The following is a 22687-nucleotide window of genomic DNA, read 5'->3' as shown; positions in this document are numbered from 1 at the left end:
ATAAATCAGCATCAATCCGGACAAGTACAAGCAGCCACACAAACACACACACGTACATGCACGTCGCTATATCAGTGCAATTATCTTGGACGCGACGTTAAACTACATTTCGTTTCACCTCACCCAACGATCCTCAAGATTGACTTCCCAATTAAAATGCTCTATCATTTACAATGAGTGAGTGAGTGAGTGAGTGAGTGAGTGAGGTTATTCGCCGCTTTTAGGACAGTCACGGCGGGGGCCACCAGAAATGGGCTTCACACATTGTACCCATGTGGATTATCGAACTCGAGACTTCGGCGTGACGAGCGAACGCTTTAACCGGTAATTTTCACCCCCTTTCCCATCCCACCCCGACCCCCATCCCCGCCTCCTATATCTGATCATATAACATTTACGTACATAACGAACTCTCTGCAGCGAACTAACGGAAATAGCGACCTGATATCTGATCCCCGAGCTGAGAAATCTCACTCAGTGACAAGCGTCACTGCGCAACCAGACCATTTGACATGATTGTTAAACTTGCATTATGTTAATCTTACTTGTCCATGTAATTGGACTTGTCTGTAAAACAAACAAGTTTCGTTCAATAATCTTTTTATTATGTTTACATAATTTCGATGATATTGGAATATATCATTCTGATAAAATAATAATTTCAGATACGATTTCTTCCGACCATTGCATTAAATTTGTTTGAAGTTGTATCATTTGGTACTTTTTAACTGAATCACCGGTAGATGCGTGTATGTTTATTGTATTTTGTTTTAGCCAAGACGTTTCCAAGCAAAAACGTATATAACGAACAACGTATATAACGAACTGATTTTCCCTTGCAGTTCGTTATATCCAGGTTCTATTGTATAAGAAATCTCTGCCCAAAACATAGTCGATTCTACGATTCCAAGCATGATAAGCATGAATTTATGAATGTTCAAAGCAGCGTGAAAACACAATATCACAGTGTATGAGGAATAAACTTCACATAGTAGTAAGAGTGTTCCGATATATTATAGTTCCATCCATACACGATCTACATGCAGCACTCAAAAGATCAACTTACCCTTGAACGCAACCAAGCGCACAGCCAAGTACAGACCAGCCATCTTCACCCCTCGCGGTTTAGTAACGCCTTCAACTGACGTGGTGTCTATATAAAGCTACTGTGGGAATTCCGTGACCGAGCCTCGTCATGTAACGCCAACAGAGCGTTCCGGCCGCCGAGCAACAAAGCCGCCCCACACACAATCCGCTAAGTTTAAACGTTATTCTACGGGACGTTTATCAGAATGGTAGTAGGATAATTATGAATGCACGAATGAATAACAGCAACTGCTCAGCATGTTTTGGCATCCTATTGACTCTGAGTGAAATTATCTCCTGAGATAAATGCTCCCTCACTCAAAAATTATCATGAGTCACCATGGGTCGAGGCCAGTGTCTAGTTCTCTGAAGCCGTGGGGGTACACAGATACGCATTTAACCTACACTACTGCCTAAAAGTTCATTCCCCTAACACGCGTTGAGAACGCGTGTAACACGCGTTGAGAACGCGTGTAACACGCATGTGACACGGGTGCTCAACGGGTTGCACACGGGGTGTGCCACGCGTGTAACACGGGACCGGGTTCCAGTTGAAGTTGACAAATTTATCAAATGAATAGTGAGATAAAACAAAACAGTGAGATGTGAAATTTGAGTTAATGAGGGGCCATTGAGCTGTGCTCACCAGACCGTAAATACAAGGTCGGCCCATCTTAATTAGTGTTCGGTTGCTAGACTTTTATGGCATGAACCATTCCACTAGGGTCCAGTCTAGCCATTGTGGCTAGCCGACAGTAGAACAGTAGTGAATTTAGATGCGAGTTTATTGCTAGGGGAACCCCCGTGTTGACACGATTGTCGCGGGTTGGTAAATGTTCGCCATTAATAAAATGATTGTTTGTGGATTGCGAACATATTCATTTGCCCACACGAGTCATTCCATTTGATTGCAAATATAACGTTTTTCGTTCGCCAAATTTATGCTTTAGACATATACAATTATGATATAGCCGTCACCACTACTAATGTCTCATTATTTCACGTAGGAATATGTCCCATTTCCCCACACCCCACTTTCTGTGTTGTATTTTGAAAGAATAAATAAAAGAAGGTTTTGTGTGGGACACTTTTATACTAATTATAAGAGGATGTTGTAAATGAATATGAACAGCCATGCTGTCTGACAGTTGATAGAATTTGAGATCTTCACAATCACCGGGTGTGACCATTTTGACAGAATCTCGTTAGGGTTTGTGATTTTTACATTTGCCCAATGACCATGGTGAGTATTGCTGGGGATACCAAACGTAACAGTTTATTATTAGAGGTTGTGAGTACCTATACCACGTAGATAGGATATCTTTAGGATTTTAATCCTTCTTTGAGAGGCATTTAGAAGTTGGAGTACTACGTTAGGAGAACTTACTTACTTACTTACTTTGGAGATTTAACGTGCGCTTTCCGACTGATGCGTATTTCGCACACGGGCCCGGCCAGGCCATTTAATGTGTTTCCGAAAGGGGCGAGGGTGGTCTGTGCAACCCAAGAGGGGGCTTTAGGGGTTGCTTATATAGAATTTGGGAATTTTGAGATTTGGAATAGATGCTGATGGGGTTGGGGAGGAGAACTAAGGGAGCTGGGTATGGTGGATGATTGTTTGTTTATGTGATTTTGATTTGGTAGGTTATTATGGTTTTAGATGCGTTTTATTAGTTCCGTTTTTATTAAGAATACGCCTAAGGCCTTGAAGTTTTCTAGTTTATTTTGTGGGTTTAGTATTGCTTCTAGAGTGAGAGCCTTGTTTAGATTGAGGGTGGTTTGTAATGCGGTTCGATGTGTTAGGTAGTGTGTGCAGTGGATGAGTGCGTGTTCTGGGGTTTCTGGTTGTTTGCAGTGTGGGCAGTTACCTGTAGTGTGTTTTTTAAATTTTTTTAGGTGGTTATTTAGGTTGGTGTGTCCTGTTTGGAGTTTAGTGATTACTCTGTCGATTTTTTTTGATGGATGGAGAATTTTTGGTTTGGTTAGTGGTTTGCTGAGCGCTCTTTTGATTTTGCTATTTGAGTTTAGATATAGGTTATGCCATTTTTTTGTGATTTTTTGTTTGTTTACACTTTTAATTTCTGATTTTGAGATGGGTAAGTTTAAGCTTATTTCTGGGATTTTAAGGGATAGTTTAGCTGCTTTATCGGCGTTTTCATTACCGTATATTCCTACGTGGGCGGGTATCCACAAGAAGGTTATTTGTTTGCCTGCTTTTGTTAGGTCGTTGGAGCTTTTAAGTATTTGATTTATTAATTTAGGTCGGTTTTTGGTATTTTTGTTTTGGAGGGCTTGTAGTCCACTTAGGGAGTCAGTAAGTATTAGGATTTTTTGGTTGTTTTTGGATTCTTGATTGTGGAGGGCTGAGGCCATGCCCATTAGTTCGGCCGTGAATATTGATTGGTTATTTGGGAGTCGGAAGGATTGTGTGGTTTTAGTTGGTTGTGTGGTATGGACTCCGAAACCCGTGTGTTTGGAGGTCGGATCTGAGGATCCGTCCGTGTAAATGTTACACCAATTTGGCCAATTTTTGTGTATGTATGCTAGTGTGGTAGTTTTAGCTATGTTTGGGTCGGTTTGTTTATTTATTTGGCTAGCTAGTGTTGTGTCTATTTTGGGTATTTTAAGTTTAGGGGTGAAGATATTTGATTGTTTGCAGTTTTGTTTAAGATTTTTAATTTGGTGTTCATTTAGGTAGTTTGTTATTCTTTGGGATATTGGGGTAAGTAAGGGGTGTTTACGAGCTAGAGCTTGGTTTTTAGGGCTGATGTTTTGGTTTATTAAGTTTTGGATGAGAGGGTTTGATTGGGACGCGGCCCAGAAATTTAAGCTTAGCTGTTCCCTGCGTAGACTTAGTGGCATTTCTCCTGTTAAGGCCTGAAGTGAGGTGTAGGAGGTGCCATGTTGGGTGCGTGTAATGAGTTTGAGAGCCTGATATTGTATTGAGTCAAGTTTTTTGGATAGAGAGTTGTTTAGGGTGTTGTATATGGCGCAGCCGTAGTCTAGTTTTGATCTAATTAGGGATATGTAGAGAGAGAGGAGAGTATCTTTGGAGGCTCCCCAGTTAGAGCCAGTTAGGCATCTTAGGGTGTTTAGGTCTTTACTGCATTTAGTTGTTAGGTTTTGGATGTGAGCATCCCAGGTGAGATGTTCATCGAAAATAAGTCCTAAGAATTTGGTTTGTTTTTGAAATTTGATTGTTTGGTTGTTTAGCTGGAGGATTGGGGAGGCGGGTTTCATGTTTTTATGTTTGAATACTATTCCTGTTGTTTTTTCTGAGTTAAGGGAGAAGCCCCATTTGTCAGCCCATTGTTGTATTTTATTAAGAGATTTTTGGAGTAGATTTGTGGCCATTTTCATGCTTTTAGTGCGGATCCAGATGGCTCCATCATCCGCGAATTTTGATGTGTTTACTTTAGGGGATAGACCCTCGAATAGATCGTTTATCATTATATTGAAGAGGGTGGGGCTGAGGATACTGCCCTGTGGAGTGCCATTTTCTAGGGGAGGAGAAGATTTATGGGTGACTTTAATCCTTTCTTTCTCTGTGGGTAATCCTTTCATGTTGATTGGAGGAAGTCACTCAACCAGGTCATGACAGGTCGTGAGTTTACTCACTAAGTACTGTGAGCTTTTTTTTGCATGACATCTTTTCTTGTATAAACATAGAAACGATGCTCACTCACTCACTGTTAATCTTCTGCAGTTTGCTGGCAAAGTGGGGATAAACCTCAGTGTCAAAGACGATCAAATCTAGTTCGAATCCTTGTTTATATGTGACATCTCCCAAATGGGGACATTTTCATAAACTTGGCAAGTGATGATGAATTTTAATATTAATATTATTATAGTTTATGAAATTGTTAATGAAACTTTAATAAAATTGTGCTTCACTCTCACGAAAAATATATTGTCTGTGAGTAAATTTATATGTCACGTTACATCGGCATTTTTCAGTGATATTGGGACTACATGAAACATGGCTGGTTTTACATTTCTGATACAGGTGCTTGACTGACTGAGTAGTTCATGATCAATAAGATATGTTTAATTCAGTCAAGTTTGCAACAATAGATGAATAAGTTGATACATTTGGACCGCAGTTACCGATTAACAACTTAAGACATAGAGACAGGGAGGAGATATATAACCAAACCTATGATCCTGTTGAGACAGTTGACAGTTAGAACGTTGGATTAAATGACAGTAACTAATTTGAACATTCCCCAGTTATATCATAAAATACATCATAACTCATAACAGTCCGAGAGACAGCTTCCAGACTTATACTAGTATTGAAGGGACAATAGCTTTTGACAGTTTAAAAGTAAACTCACCTTAAGGTGCTTGGCAAGTCAAAACTTACCTCCCTGTATATGTTTTTTAGGTTTGACAGCAACTATGCTTGTAGATTTCATAGATAGACATGATTGGTTAGCTAGATGTTATTAGAATAAGCGAAAATGTCTTAAAAGTCCACAGTTTGTTTAAAAGTACAAAAAGTGTGTTATAGATCTATCAACGTTTTCTTTTATTGAACATAATATTTGCACTATATTGCTGTAAGCTGTAAATAATCTAGCCTCCCCATGTACGTAACTTACATATATTTATGTATGACCAGAACAGCAAATAAAGTTCTGGTAGATAGGTACCTCGGAGATTTAACGTGCGCTTTCCGACTTTAGCCTATCTCGCACACGGGGAAGCACTTATACTATTAGGGTAAAAAAGCGTAATGATTAAATAAAGAAGTGCAAACACCACCCCACCCCCCACCCCACCCCACCCAAATTTTTTTTTTTTTTAAATTAAGTTTAGTCCTTGTAGTAGTCTCTTGGTCAGCTTCTCATCCTGGGGGTCGGGATTCTGGTAGAGACTCTTGGCAAGGAGGGCGGCGGTATTGGCGACGAAGTGGTTTGAGGTCGGTACGCCACTACTCTGGAAGAAGTGGTACAAGTCTGTGTAGTTTGTGATGTCGTACTCGATGTCCTGTCCCCCCTTCTTGTGCACCATGACGAAAGGGACTCCTTGTTTGGCGTAGAGATATTCCTTTGGGGTGTTGATCTGGTCAACCTTGTGATCCGGTCGGGGCTTGTAGTGGTTGATCGGAATGTCTGATTTTTCCACTAGTAAATAAAGTTCTTTGGTATGACCTCTTTTATCCCTGCTGACGTTATCCTAATGTTCAATTTCAATCTGCCTCACCAAGCGTAAGAAAGCACTGTACATGATAAACCACACTGATGCAATTTTCTATATATATATTTGTAGATATGAAGCATTCTAGTTAATTGTGGATACACTGGGCAGACAGAATTGTGTTTATTTCCAGGCCATCCTGATCGTCGTTTACTACTATAAGGTGTATGGTTGGAGGCAAGATCAAAGGCGCCGCACAGCATTTATTAGATAACAGACGGGGTCGTCCGTTTCGCTTTGAACAACCACCCCACCTGTCTGTAGGAGTTATATAATCAGTGCGCAAATAACTGTGTCAAGTCCACTGCCGAGCTGATGCGGTGTCAGTGTCAGCGATGAACATGAATGCCAAAATCATAGACCTGTAGCACTCACAAGTTGCTTAGCCAAAATATTTGAAAAGTGTATATTCAATTCTCTGATAACAGCAAATATAACCTTAGAAAAAGATTCAACATACAAACAATCACATGTAGAACACAGACCTATGCTTATTATCATTTCTTCTGGATATGATCAACCTGCGGAACCCTCTATCCGATGAAGTAACTAATGCTCGCTCATTAAAAGAAATCAAATCCTTAATTAATCGTTCTGATGCAATTATTAATAATTTTGACTTCAAATATTTTCATAGATCATGCCAAATTGTTCACTGTCGCCTTAGGCTCGGCTGCAGTGACTTAAACGCTGATAAGTTTAGACGACATGTATCAGACATACCAGACTGCACTTGTGGATATCACCTTGAAGATGCAATTCACTTTTTCTATAACTGTTAAAAAATACGATAATATCAGAAACACTGTGTATTTCTACACACATGGGTATGGTCTAAACATGATATTACATGGCAGTAGTTAAGCAGTTCTACAAACATGACTCTTCTTAAATCAGTTCATGACATCATTGTCAAAAGCAAAAGGTTTGAGTAGCTTAATTTTATGCATGTTGTAAAGGAAAACTGCATTACCTTATTTCACAGACACCACTTGCTTCAGTGTACTGGCTTCGTGTATTTCAATTGTGCATTTTGTATGTTTATGTTCATCACTCTCTTATCTATATATATCCAGCTGTTGTTAAGTTGTTACCTGGAGAGGTATTACATAAGCAAGTTTTGCTTGTTTACCGATCCAGATTTCTTTTGAAATAAAAATACGTTTAAGCCAACACAGCTAACCCTAAAACACATGATTGTAAACTATTCAAAAAGGAGCACTAATCTCTGGCTTCTTCTCGGGTGTCGAACTCAAACTCAAACTCATTTATTCTTAGAATAACATGACATACAATTATCTACAATTTTTATTATGTACAATTTAACAAAAATAATAAAAATAGGATACGTGGATACTAATACAATTTACCAATTGTATTGTACACATTGTTAAGGAATTTAGATAGGCCTTTTAGATTTCTTACACTGTTAGTGGTCATAATTTTCTTAAATGTTTGGAAACTTAAGATATTGCTTATTTAAGAGTTCATATCGCCGTTGGTGTAAAGCTTCACATCGGAATGAATAATGCAATTCATCTCCCACAGCGATAGAATCACAGAGTGGACACTGGCTGTCTTCCCTGGGAATGTTCAGCCATCGACCAGTTTCAACTGGTAATCCTTGGTTAGAAAGTTCTGAATTTTAGTATTGGGAAAAATATTGATTTTAAGAGCAGTAGATATTTCGCAAATGAAGGTTGATTCTTCAGGTAATACGACCTTTGGATTTCCGCTTGGGCTTACTAGCTGCCGTGAGTCAATTTGCTCGTTAACGCAACCGAGCGTGACAAGAGACTGGGCTACCAGTCTGCAAGGACAGCTAAATAAACTTACGCATTTTTGAAAACTGATTGGTTACCCGTGATCTATGAAGATTTCAACAATGGGCGCATGGTAATTAATTTCTTCAGCCTAAACAAACAGACAAATAACGGCGAAAGCTCATCGGATGTCGTTATTTGGAAATACCCCTGATTGTTACAGTTTGATAATAAAAAAAGTATCCCTGAGTGAAAGCATTTGCGGATTTCGGATTGCGTGGATGATACAATTACTACTCCCTTGTTGTCATCCACATTTTCTGGTATAACCCTTCACTTCTGTATTTGTCGTAATTCACATGCTGCTTTGTTAATGAATTTATATTATGTATACTCAGTTGTAGCACCACTCAGATTACCGGATAAAGGTTCAAATTTGGTCTTTCTTGTACCTGGGGTAATTATTTAATCTAAATCCAGGTTTGAAGTGAGGTGGAATGTGAATTATGCACGTGGCAGCCCAGCAAGAGATGTATGATCAGTTGATTTACTTTTTTTGTAAATCAACTGATCATTCCCAGACATCAAAGGATCAACAGGAAATACGTTGATTGATTAATTACTGTTATCTTGCACAGTGGATATGTCAAAAGTAAGTGTTTACATGTGAAGGTAGGGTTACTAAACCTAGGGAATACACTCATATCATGGCGTGAAGTACAGATGTAAAAACAACATACTTTGTTCAAAGGGTAACCGATAATACACTGACTGGTTGTTCATTGTTATCTAACTCAATGTATGTTTTTAAGAACCGTGGACATTATAAAAATAGTTGTCACGTGGGCTTTCTCAGCTAACTTGGCACCTATGTGAAACAATTGAAACAAACTAAGTGATCAGTTAAGAAACACACACGGGTTATAATATTCGATACATTTAAATAACGTTTAAAAACGATATATTTAAATATTTTAATATATTTCATATATATTCCAAATATTGTTTCCAAATAATTATTATTAAAGTATTTGATTCTCACATAGACATTTGACATCGAATAAGTATTTTTGTACAGCTGCAGACGCAATGGATATTGTTCCTTTATGTTGATATTCCCGGATACATTATAACTTTGGTAGGTTGTAATAATGATATTTGCATTTTGTTTTCATTCATTCGCTGCAGCTTTGAACAGAATCATTCTTGTTCCTTTCTGTTTGGTTGGGAAGTTTTTCGATGCGCGATAGACGTTGTTTTCACAAGTATTTTCTTTTGTAAGCGTGTATATGTTACAGTCAATGTGTAAAATATGATTCACTCAGGCAATTTATTAAATATCTAAATATTTCAGGCATTTTACAAATTGACTGAATAATCCATTCATTTATTTAACCGACTGACTAAAAATGATAAAGACGACCAAAAGAGCTTAAACACATCACAATATATTAATTATGCTAAGAAAAGAAGCCAAACAATACAGAACTGTTCTTGGTGATGATATTAAACATAAACAAATATTTGGAATTCGTTATCATATTAATAAAGATGGACATATTTTTCAGTTAATTTGTAAAATAAACTGAATATTTAGGCGTTTAATACATTTCCTTAGTGAAATCTGTTTACATTTTGAATGTAAACATATACACACGGTAAAATAAGCAATGTGCAGATGAAATATTTACTTTGTGTTGCAAGTCAAAATAGTGTACACGAAGATCGCACAATTACCAAGCAAGTGACTTATCAAAACTGCATCACCATTACCGATGCTCCCCACAAATATACCTACATTTCAAAAACTGTATTTCATTTTTGTTGATCAGTGTGACCATATGTCCTTCTACTTTCAATAAAAATGCGCTTACGAATGGCGAGCACAGGTCGCGAACAAGTCTAGATTTCTGCTATATCATCCGGGTAGTCACTGAGAAAATACAGTAATGCATAGGTAACAACTACTCCCGCGGAATTGCTTTAGATCAGTGCTCTTTTGTACGTTGAAATACTATATATTGTGAATGCCAAAATGATGTATCAAGGATCAAGTAGAAGATACATTGACCGTTGCACTGGGAGTATATTCAACAGACCGTGACAATAACACTGCTGTATTATATTATTTATTTTAGATGACGCAGTCAAAGCTCACTTCTCCTGGCGGCCATTATCGACGGCCAGCTAAAACACAACCCCGAGCTTACGTCTACAGGTCTCTTCCTGTAGTACGGTAATTAGTATTCTCTCCCTCAAGTGTATCCTCAATGATATAACCCACCCTCATTAATTACATGCTGCTCTTTTCCAGCCTCACGGCTATGGAGCTGTGATAAAGAGTCCAAGTCATCATAAAGTAATTAGGGTCCAATAAAAACAATGCGCCGCCAAACCTCATACATATTATCACTGAAAGTCGTACTACAGACCGTTAATGTCAAATCACAATAAAAGCATTTCAATTGCAATAACATGTTCCAGGACCATGTATTCTCTTAACACCATCGGATTTAGAAGCAATGGTCGTATAAAACAAAACACATCTATTTGATCACAACAGTATTCATGTTATTCCCACAAAATCACATAAAGAAAGGAGACATTAGGAAATACATGTGCATTATCATTTTTCGTCAGGATAACAAAATTTTCTCTCCTTGTTACCACCTCCAGGTTCAGCTTAAGACGGGTCCTCCTTTGGTCAAAAGTTTGTTCCCCCTCTAATGAGTGTGTAACACGTTGCACACGAGTGGCGGACGGGGTGCACACCCGTGTGCAACGCGTTGCACACGGGTATCACACGCGTGACCAACCCGATGCACACTGGTTGCGTAACGCGTTGCCCATGCGTGTAAGGGGAATGAACTTCTAGGCAGTAGTGTACATGAATGACCAACACAAGTACAAGGAGAATCAACAAGAGAATATTCCGATGGGCAAATGAGACATCACTTAAAAACTGGAATCATCGTGTGAGGAACTTTTTACAGAACTTGGGTCATTTCATTCTGTACGGGGGCGGTCGGGTAGCCTAGTGGTTAAAGCGTTCGCTCGTCACGCCGAAGACCCGGGTTCGATTCCCGACATGGGTACAATGTGTGAAGCCCATTTGTGGTGACCCCCGCCGTGATATTGCTGGAATATTGCTAAAAGCGGCGTAAAACCATACTCACTCACTCACTCATTCTGTACGACGGCAATCTGGAAAAGGGTCTCTTTATTAAAACTGTACATGATACAGTCTTTAACAGATATAAACAGTCATGGGAGGAAACAATCCGAAGTGAAGCAGCGCATAGTGGAAGCAGCAAGTTACGGTCGTACAAACAATTTAAGAGTGAATATGGACAAGAAAGTTATGTCAGTCGACCAAAATCACGCAAACACAGAAGTGCACTAGCAAAGTTTAGACTGGGCGTGGCCCCTCTGCGGATCGAAACGGGCAGATACGAGAACATACCCAGAGAGATGCGGCTGTGTCTTAACTGAAAAAAAATGTCATAGAAGATGAGAAGCATGTCCTTTTATTCTGTCCCCACTACGACGATATACGTTTCAGCCTCATCAACAAGTGCAATAGTTTATGGATAGATTTTACTTCTTTGACAGAGCAAGATAAATATGTTAGGATTCCATCAACTGATGACCTCACCTTTTACTGTGCCAGAACCTGCCATGACATTTTATATACCCGGAGGAATATTTTATATCATTGAGTCTTAAACATTGTTTTGTATGTATATTTTGATATATAGCTCTTGCTTATTTCTACTATGTGCCTGTTTACAATGTACCGTCTCTCATAAATCGCTGTGCGATTGGTTGTATACAACTTTAATGTAACTATATTTTTAATTTGTTTTAACAAAAATGTGTGTATACAAGTGAGACGTTAATAAAATCTTCTTCTTCTTCTTCTTCTTCTTCTTCTTCTTCTTCTTCATGCTAGTCTCCGATCTATTACGACAAAACATATGGATAACAACTCGGCTGGGTTACACCAGAGACCATATAACAGATCTATTATATGGTCTCTGGTTCCATTCACACGCTCGCCAGGCGACAGTGGCCCCATACAGTGCCACGCCCTTATCAGTACATCTGCTCTGAACACTCAAAGTTGATATGAAATACCATCTTTAATGGGATGAAAAAAATATATACATATAAACTGTTTCGTCATGAGTACTGAAAAAAGGAATTTATGCCTCTGGTAATCATTTAGAGAAATCACATAATTATAATGAGGAACTGTTTGTGTATCACTTTACGCGGATCACGCTTAACGGTCACAGTCCATTCACTAGACCCTATCGTCTACAAGTGGGTCATTCTTCCTGTTGGTAACTTTGTCTCTGAATTTGCCCATTTCAACAACAGTAAGTATGATTTTCATCAATCTACAGATTCCTCCAAACAGATAACATTTTGGTGTAAAATATGAATAATCTCGTTAATGATCTGAACGGAGAAAGAGTTATTAATGAGATAATTAATTTCATGAAATCTGACATACTGGCGCCATAGTAAAAACAGTGTGGTCTGTATATTGGTCTACTGTTGTTCATGTAAATATCTGTGAATGCAGTTTAAATGTAATAGTTTCCCATGTCATAGTTTCATATTTCTATACTTAAATATATGCTTTGAACTCAAAATAGCTAGGCTATACTGCGAAATATTTTCATGAAAACTTAACTTCATTCGTAATTCGCAACAACACTTCATTCAAACATAAATGTTCGTTCGTGTTATGTTATTTTATCTATCAATACTATGAACGCTGTCTCCATAATCCGAATATGTAATTGTAACTATACCATGCATGTTTACATAAAGGTCCCACAACTTGGTGTCATCGGGGGTATGACCGCTGCAGACACGATGAGACACGTCCTGTCGTCGGCCATAACAAACTAGCAAAACAAATAAATAGGAAAGGGATATCCGGAGAGAGGACCTTCACGGATATGCCACTAAAGGATGTTATCATTAGTGAGTACAGCTTCAAGCTTAATTCTCCTCAATATATTTCTTGATAATGGCTAATACATGAATCTGTCTTGAAAACAACTTGAAACAATGTTACATTTATTATTAGCCTTTCAGTGTATAACGTGGCAATTCTTGTACATTAACCAGCATTAATATGCATGGAAATCTTTGTGTGAAGTTATTAACACGATAACACAATTATGTTGCAGAAGCCACCCGAAAGAACCCACTGGCCCAAAATACCAACAATGAAATAGGAGATAATTTTTAGAAGATAGAATTGTGGTTTCCCTGTGCCCCTGACAGGGACGGGGGCAGACAAGAGCGAATCCTAAAGTCCTTACAAAAGAAGGCACCAGCTACTCCTAGTGGAGAGTTGCTTGCAGAACCAGACCAGGAAAACTTTAATCTAGAGACATTTATTTTATAACTGTGTTCAAATTCACACGAGTAATGTTCTGTGAGGCATATTTATTCAAATATTAGCTATTTACATGTAAATAAACAAGGAGATGGATCCCCCGGTTGTCTGTTACATTTTTCTGACTATGCAGGACTTGCTGAATTGGATTTGCATTGTACACAGTTTTGTGGTAGACTGACCAAGAATTTCTTTAGTTCATAGCTTTTGTTTTTACTGACCCGCTGTTCTTACATATCTTGGACCTTCGATTCAGATTTTGGTTTTATCAAACAAAATACAAAAAACTGACAATCTACATTTAAAGCCAATGATACATAATTATTGATGATTCCTATGAAGCAACTTATGTAATAAATTGTGATCTTCTCTTAAATATCCATTCATTCACACCAGCATGATCAAATTTGTAATTCAATTTGAAACACTCAGGTGACATTGCTAATGAATTTCTTTGAAATCATCGTAAATTCTTTACGGCCGCATGCATGACTGTGAACCACTGACCATAGTTTGAAAGGAAAGGAAAGGTAATTTTAAACTTGCCAACATTGGACCAGCATTGGGACATAGATGGCTAACAAATGGCAACCAGTGTTGGGCCAATGCTTCCCCATCGTTGATAAACGGCATTGGCCCATTGCCGGCATTGGCGCAATGTTTAGTGCGGCCCACTGTTGGCCCAATTGTGTAATGCTGCCTGGGATTAGGTAAACTTGCATTTCCAACTAGCATCAGGTCAATATTTACATCACAAGTGTCTTTCACAATTAACAATAGTGAGTGTATCAGTTCGTTTCTGGCTGATTTAAATAAAGGACATTCAATGAAAAAATGATATGAATTTTCACATGGGCTGCCACATCGACATTTTGGATCCTCGTTTAAACCTTTTCTATTACGACAAAACAGAGGTTGCTGGACCAGTATCTACTGTCTGTCCATTTCTCTCACTCACACGCACAAGCTCTCATTCTAAAAGCACGCGCGCACACACGTATTTAAGATATAGCACATCCATGCAAATCAACAAAAGCTACAAAAACCTTTCAACAATCATAACAAACTCTTCTAAAAGCAGAGTCCATTGTACGATTCCGACTATATCATGAGCATGTGTTTATGAATCACTATCAAAGAGTGATATAACGAGGTGTTAACGAAATGGCGAGCATAATATAATAAATGTATGTAATTTTAACCAACTTAAAAGCAGTATAGCCGATTTTACAAAATCCTCTATGGGAACAACACTTAAATGACCGGAATATATATTGACAACTCATATCCTCTGACGTAGATACGCCGCAACATGATTACATTACTTCCGCCAATTGTATCTCTATGAGAATAATGGTTTTCAAGTAGCAATGTATACATGTATTGTATGATATATGAACGTGCGTAGGTATGTTTGTATGAACTGTGGTGTTTGTGTGTGTCTCTGTTTGTGTGTGAAATATAATATAATAACTGTATGGATAATTCGTCAACGTACTCCATCTGGAAGATTGCTCCTGCTTGAAATCTTTCAATTATTTCACATTAACCATATTGAATCTGTATATAGTGAGTGAGTGAGTGAGTGAGTGAGTGAGTGAGTTGGGTTTCACGCCGCTTTTAACAGTATTCCAGTTATAGCACGGCGTGTCAGCTTAATGTGGGAGGAAAGACCGAAGTGATGCAGGTCTCAGACGTTTACCACTTCGGTGAAACCAACGAGCACGGGTATGGTGCTGACAAATCTAGAAACATAATCGGGGCGAAGCGGGATTCGAACCCACAATCATAGGTTTCTGGCGTGCCCAAGGGACGCAGCTCTGCACAAGGAATCGCGGCGCCTTAGACGACTGGGTCACTCGTGCTCCCCCCACCCCACCCCACCCCTCCATGTAAATAGAAAATACGTCACCGTATAACAAAATGTCCATGTTCAGCCATATTATCATGAACACACAATGGAACCCTGTTAATCCGTACAGCAGCGTCAGGATGTTCAAAGTGTTGACCTTTGCATTAACAGTAAGCGCTTCCAGCATAAATCGTCCGGAAAACAGGGTGTTCGGATTTACTATCTTCCAGTCGTCAGAATGTGCTCGGATCTGAGCAGAGATTGCGGAGTTTCAAGTTATAAAATGACATTCCATTAACAGGCTCAGCGCTGGTCCTTAATTACGTTGAGGGGCCTTGGATGGCTTATCTTTAAGACAGATAACGGAGGTCATATTACCAAGCAAACACCACTGTGCAACAAAGTAGATTAGTGGGGTTCCATAGCATCAAAGTGATATCCTTTGCATACAGAGTAAGTGTCCCAGCATAAATCGTCCGGTAGACAGGGTGACTCTATTAACGCTCTTTTACTGCATGTTCATTCAAGAGAATGTTTGACGTCTTTGTGCTCCCAATATACACTCCGCGTGTCAAGTGATATATTTCTTTGTGTATATCAGTATTGTCTATCTGTATATGTACACAATGATTGTACATTCCATGCATTGTCGTCATCTGCTCCCATGGTTAATCAGAAATGTACCCATAATAATTGTTTGCAATAACATTGGCTGCAAGTTCTGTTTACCAGAGGTAGTTGTGGTCTGTGTTGTATCCGTGCGTAACGTTGTAGTCCTGATACTCACAGAGAGTTGAAACACTTTCACATCGACACCACCATTCCTACATGTCCAGTTGCCGTCGTCCGCTAGCTGCACCGACACTATGCTAAACACAAAAGTGCTGGCGTTGGTGACGTGCCCGTCAAAGACGTAGTTGCTGGCGTTGTCGGCGGAACAACTGTTGAAGGAGGCGCAGTGCAGGGCGTTTAAGCCGCTTGGGCGATTGACGTTGATCATGCTTTTTGGATCGTTGATTGGACAACTCAGAGTAATTCTTGAATGTTGTTCGGCAGTGAACTTTTCTGCTGTGACTGAAAATATAACAAAGATATTTAGATAAAAGTTTTAGATAAAATTTTGGTGAGTGAGTGAGTCGGGTTTTTAACGCGGCTTTTAACAGTATTCCAGTTATATCAGCTTAATGTGGGAGGAAAGCCCGAGGTGATGCAGATCTCAGATGTTTACCACTTCGGTAAAACCCACGAGCACGGGTATGGTGCTGACAAACCTAGAAACATAATCGGGGCGAACCGGGATTCGAACCCACAATCATAGGTTTCTGGCGTGTCCAAGGGACGCAACTCTGCACAAGGAATCGCGGCGCCTTAGACGACTGGGCCACCCGTGTCCCCTAAAATTTAGACTAGGATGAGCAGATTTGATACCGAATGAAGGAAGTAATACAATTAGATAATCAGCAAGAACACGTACTTAACTAAAACGGGTTGGAAGATAAATACAATTCAGCGATGTCATATTTAGGTCCATGCATAAAGATTCAGAGAGGCTAGAAACAAGGATGACAATTTCCAACAGTCAGCTTTCTGTCGAGCAATATTTCAGCAGCTCCAGCCTTTGGTATCTGCATTTCACATCTTTTTGAGTTACTATCGAGTATGATCTTTCTAGGAAGATTTCAAAGAGCGCCATTCGACATTCAAGGCTTCAGTTACGACATTCAAGACCTCAGTAAACATTATATAGAGAATCTCACCCGAGTGTATTTTAATATCAAATATATATGAACACGAGTTGATTAAAGTGGGAAAACTCCGAGGCTCGCCGAGGATTTTTTCCACTTTTATCAATTTGTGTTGATATATTTGACATCAAAAGATGTGAGAGGGTGAGATTTTATTTAACATCCAACATCATTCTTCTGACTTTTTCAGTTTGTAGACAGTAATAAGCAGTGTCTTAAGTGTAAAAAAGTACTACTTACAGCTTCAGTAGCAGAGCCATTAGTGATGTCATTTGATTGTGACGTCATGGTAACAATGATGTCACAATGGTCTGCAAAGCATTGTGATGTAATTTCATTGCAGCGATATCTACAGTGTAGATATATAGAATACTAAACGAGCTCCCGTGTAATACCAATTTTATGAAACGAGTGAAAAGTTCTGGTATCTGACGAGCGAAAACGAGTCAGATACCATAACTATTCACGAGTTTCATAAAATTGGTTTTACACGGGAGCGAGTTTAGTATTTTATTTATTATTGGCCATTTATAACGTTTTTAGAATTATACTGTTGAGTGTGAATAGGCTGACACCTACACGATCCATGGCATAATCCAACTGAGTTTAACACAGTAACACTTCAAATACGTCAAAAGTTGAAACGTATGAACTTAATACCATCCAACGGTCCACCTTTAGAATTCAGGCGTCCGTTCCACAAAATTATCGTAGCGTTAAGGTTATCGCAACTCATATACTTTAACTTAGACCAACGACTGTCGTCGCGCTACCGTACGATCGCCTTGTGGAACGGGGCCTTGCACCTCAAAGTTTACAATCACGTCACAATACCCGATGACGTAATTTGTGGAATTTTGTTGCAAGATCCTTCGGCGAAACAATGCCATGTGACGTCAACCTAGCAACAAGGTTGCTGGGGTCATCCAGTGTGCATAAGCTCAACTCAGTGATCTATCATCTCAACACGCAATGTCGTTAAATAAGCCAAGGGATGTTGAGAGCTTTCAATATTTTTCGTGAAACGTGTTCCGAGAGTACATAAGCACGCGTTTTGGTATTACACAATGTTTAATACAGCTGTATGTTTATTAAACGGGTGATCTCTTCACGGGCAAGTAATAAACATAGAATACTAAACGAGCTCCCGTGTAATACCAATTTTATGAAACGAGTGAATATTCACGAGTTTCATAAAATTGGTTTTACTCGGGAGCGAGTTTAGTATTTTATTTATTACTTGTCATTTATAATGTTTTAGAATTATACTGTTGAGTGTGAATAGGCTGACACCTACACGATCCACGGCATAATCCAATTGAGTTTAACACAATAATACTTCAAACACATCAAAAGTTGAAACGTATGAATTTAATACCATACAACGGCCTACCTTTAGAATTCAGGCGTCCGTTCCACAAAATTATCGTAGCGTTAAGGTTATCGCAACTCACATACTTAAACTTAGTTGCGCTACAAAACGATCGCCTTGTGGAACGGGGCCTTGCACCTCAAAGTTTATAATCACGTCACAATACCCGATGACGTTATTTGTGGAATTTGATGCAAGATCCTTCGGCGAAACAATGCCATGTGACGTCAGCCGAGCAACAAGCTTGGTTGCTGGGGTCATCGAGTGTGCATTATAAGCTCCTCTCAGTGATCTATCATCTCCACACGCAATGTCGTTGAATACGCCAAGGGATGTTGAGAGCTTTCAATACTTGTTCGTGAAACATGTTCCGAGAGTACATAAGCACGCGTTTTGGTATTACACAATGTGTAATACAGCTGTATGTTTATTAAACGGGTGATCTCTTCACGGGCAAGTAAATAAATCGCTTGATCTCACGCAAGCGATATCTCCTGTGGGAGCCAGTTATGCTGATAAATACACATTGGCAGGGCATTTCCAAATTGAACGCATTGGTGACAGAAATGATGTCCCTATTTTGACTTGTAGCATATTTTACCGTGTTTTTAGGTGGACAATTGACTTGACTTTGTGCATATGACGGGTGCAACCTGTCGGACAGGAATCGCTGACCAGCTCTCATAACTATTTAATAGTGATTCATAAACACGTGCTTATGATACAGTCGAAATCGCACTACGGACTATGTTTTCAGTGGATATGTTTTTTTATGATTATGGAACTGATGTTTTGCCGTTTCTATTTTGATTATGGAAAGTGAGTGAGTGAGTGAGTGAGTGAGTATGGTTTTACGCCGCTTGTAGCGATATTCCAACATCATGAAGAGAGAGAGAGAGAGAGAGAGTGAGAGAGAGAGAGAGAGAGAGAGAGAGAGAGAGACTGCTGACATACTGCTCGACATAAAGGGAAATTTAACTTTCAGAAAGTTGAAGTCGTCCCAATTAAAAATCCTTTAGTGTGATTGTGTGCGTGCGTGTAGGAATGTAGGTCCGTACTCGAGCGCTGTGATATGTCTTTGTGTTCTGATATTTACAATAGCATTACTTTGTATATTGTATACTGTTAAAGACAAATGCCTCTCATAACCTTTTGGGGGCACGGGTGGCCCAGTCGTCTAAGGCGCCGCGATTCGCTGTGCTGCGGTTCGTCCCGTCTCACTCACAACCTTCTCTGGGTGGGATTTGTACACACTATATTATAGTACTTTTCTTCAGTTTTTAAATGGTATGTACTTTACATATGGCAAGACTATAATACACTATTTTGTATTGTATTGTACATGGACGCACGGCTTAATGTCGTAAGAAATCACCCTAGGGAAATCAGTTGTTTAATACCATTTAGAAAAGTAAGAGGGCTGCCATGCTCCCGTTGTCTAAATAAAGACATGACAGAATATACCCTGGATCTTTTGGTGACCCTTGAACAGTTTCACGGTTCACTGTTGACGCACGTGAGGGTCGCTTCAATACAAAATCCTCTAGTGTTGCACAATGAAAATAGTTTAGTAGCTATCTGTCAGAGTGAGAGAGAGAGAGAGAGAGAGAGAGAGAGAGAGAGAATATGAGAGAGAGACAGACAGATAGAGTGAGTGAGAGAGAGAGAGAGACAGACAGAATGATAGAGTGAGAGAGAGAGAGGTGATCTCTTAAATGCCATTTCACAGCACCTCACCGACGACATGACAGAAAATAGGTCAAGGCTGTCTAAAAATCCCACATTCATAACTAAACATAAATGTATATGGTAAAATATATCAAAGTTGATAACACATGTACACTTACCTAGAACGTTCATTATTATAAATAATATCACCGGTTTCATGACCATTCCGCTCCAGTTGAGCCAGGTGTCTTGAAACGCCTTCAGGAACATTACGCAACAACACTATACCAGGTTTAAGGAGGGAATATCCCCCATGCGTGCGCAGAGTGAACCTGGTGTTGAATTGAAAAGCAACTTTGCAATGCCTGTTATCATTAGGGGTAGCTTAGGTGTGTGAACTGGTGACTAGGTTGAACTTGCGTGACAGTATATGTCCCTGTGTCTGTGGAGTGGGGCGGGAGGAGGGGTGGTGGGGTTGGGGAGGGGGGTGGGTTGCTGTATAGATATGAAGATATTATTAGTTACATAATGTTTTATTTATGTATTTTATTGATTGCATAATTTAAGGTGTCTTTTAGGCCAGTAATGGCCAGGTGTATTATGTACACATGACACATTAATAAACTATATTATGATGATGATGATGATGATTATTATTATTATTAATTTTTTTATTAAACGTTGTTTCTTGGGCTTATTGGATTTACTCCTTGCGGACGGTATTGATATAGTCAATGTGCATAATTAGCCAAGTTACAAAAAGGCCTGATAGGGCGATGTGTAATATATGGGCCTGTGTAGCCCACAAACGTGGTAAATTTACCAAAGGCCGACAACCACCGGCAGATGATATGAATATAAAGGGAAGCGTGGGCGTGTTTTTTCTACTTCCAACAGCATCTGATACAGTGTGAACTGGAATGGGTTTTTTAAAATTTTAACATGAGCATAAGCTGATTTTCCTGAAAATTAATGTAAGCGTGAATTAAATGCGAAGAGAGAGAGAGAGAGAGAGAGAGAGAGAGAGAGAGAGAGAGAGAGAGAGAGACAGACAGACAGACAGGAGTGAAAGTGAGAGAGAGACAGATAGAGAGTGAGAGAGAGACACAGAGAGAGTGAGGGAGAGATGGTAAATGAGTGAGTGAGTGAGTTGGGTTTAACGCCGCTTTTAACAGTATTCCAGTTATATCGCGGCGTGTCAGCTTAATGTGGGAGGAAAGCCCGAAGTGATGCAGGTCTCAGACGTTTACCACTTCGGTGAAACCCACGAGCACGGGTATGGTGCTGACAAACCTAGAAACACAATCGGGTCGCATTGATATTGAGTCGCATTTTTGGCTAGGGGTCATGAGTTGTATTAATTTGGAGACGCATTAATTTCTAGATTTACGTACTGTCACGATTTGTTCCAGATCCACATCTTCCAGGATAACGTCCATTTCACAGATTCAGAGGCAGTCCACTCCTGTAAATGTTCCCTCATTCTAGATCACGAGTTCTAGACTTACCCGTATGAACTCAAGTGAGTGAGTGAGTATGGTTTTACGCCGCTTTTAGCAATATTCCAGCAATATAACGGCGGGTGACACCAGAAATGGGCTTCACACAATGTACCCATGTCGGGAATCGAACCCGGGTCTTCGGCGTGACGAGCGAACGCTTTAACCACTAGGCTACCCGACCGCCCCTATGAACTCAAGGTAACAGTGAGATGCATTTATAAATGGGAGGCTATCATGTCAGCGGGACGTCTTTAGAGTATCGTTCAAGTAATTCTGCATAACAGAATAATCGTCTTTATTTTTGTTTGTTTCAAAGATGTATTGATTTTTCCTGGAATCACATTGTTATGGCAAAGTATTATATTTCCATTCTATAATGATGAATATCCTGAACCCAACTGCTACAAAAGCTCTGTTGGAAGTCGAGTTCGAGTGACACGACACTAGCATTAGCCGTACAATCAAAATACACATGCACTACTGGTTTGAATGAATCAATCTGCGCTATCGCCAGTACTCAATCAGCTTTTGTACCTCTCTATCATAGAAGGAACGGTCGTCGCACCAAGTCTTCGTTCCCTTCTCCTCCTGAAAACAACTTTTCCAGAATGGTCCCCTGATTCGATTAAATATATAGAGTGCTGAGGTCGCGATTTTGGATGTAGATCTATGCGAAACTAAGAAAAGTTATTTTGACTGGTTGTTGGTTTCAAAGCTCATGACAAGGGGCGATCGGGTAGCCTAGTGGTTAAAGCGTTCGCTCGTCACGCCGAAGACCCGGGTTCGATTCCCGACATTGGTACAATGTGTGAAGCCCATTTCTGGTGACCCCCACCGTGATATTGCTGGAATATTGCTAAAAGCGGCGTAAAACCATACTCACTCACTCACTCACTCACGCACCCACTTACTCACTCATTGACTCAAAGCCCATGCACGAGAGAACTGCTGTGTAAAGTTAGTGATTCAGTCATCCTTATAAACTAACATTTAGTCTATGAAATCTTATATTACAAAATACCCTTCTTGACTCTACAAATAAAATAAATAATTTTCTCTATGCTGATTTCATGTAGAA

General features: G+C 39.5%; 1 long non-coding RNA gene across 1 annotated transcript; it reads left to right on the top strand.

The window, feature by feature from the left end:
• Nucleotides 1-12339: 12339 nt before the first annotated feature.
• On the top strand, nt 12340-13586 carry LOC139443894 (uncharacterized). Its single transcript, XR_011651736.1, has 3 exons — nt 12340-12433; nt 12894-13049; nt 13259-13586. It is a non-coding gene; the product is annotated as an uncharacterized lncRNA (long non-coding RNA).
• The last annotated feature ends 9101 nt before the right edge of the window (nt 13587-22687 follow it).

This window comes from Haliotis cracherodii, unplaced genomic scaffold, assembly GCF_022045235.1.
Source record: "Haliotis cracherodii isolate W230 unplaced genomic scaffold, xgHalCrac1.p SCAF_5, whole genome shotgun sequence".
In the NCBI taxonomy this organism is placed as follows: Eukaryota; Metazoa; Mollusca; class Gastropoda; order Lepetellida; family Haliotidae; genus Haliotis; species Haliotis cracherodii.
This window is presented reverse-complemented; position numbering and strand designations above follow the sequence as displayed.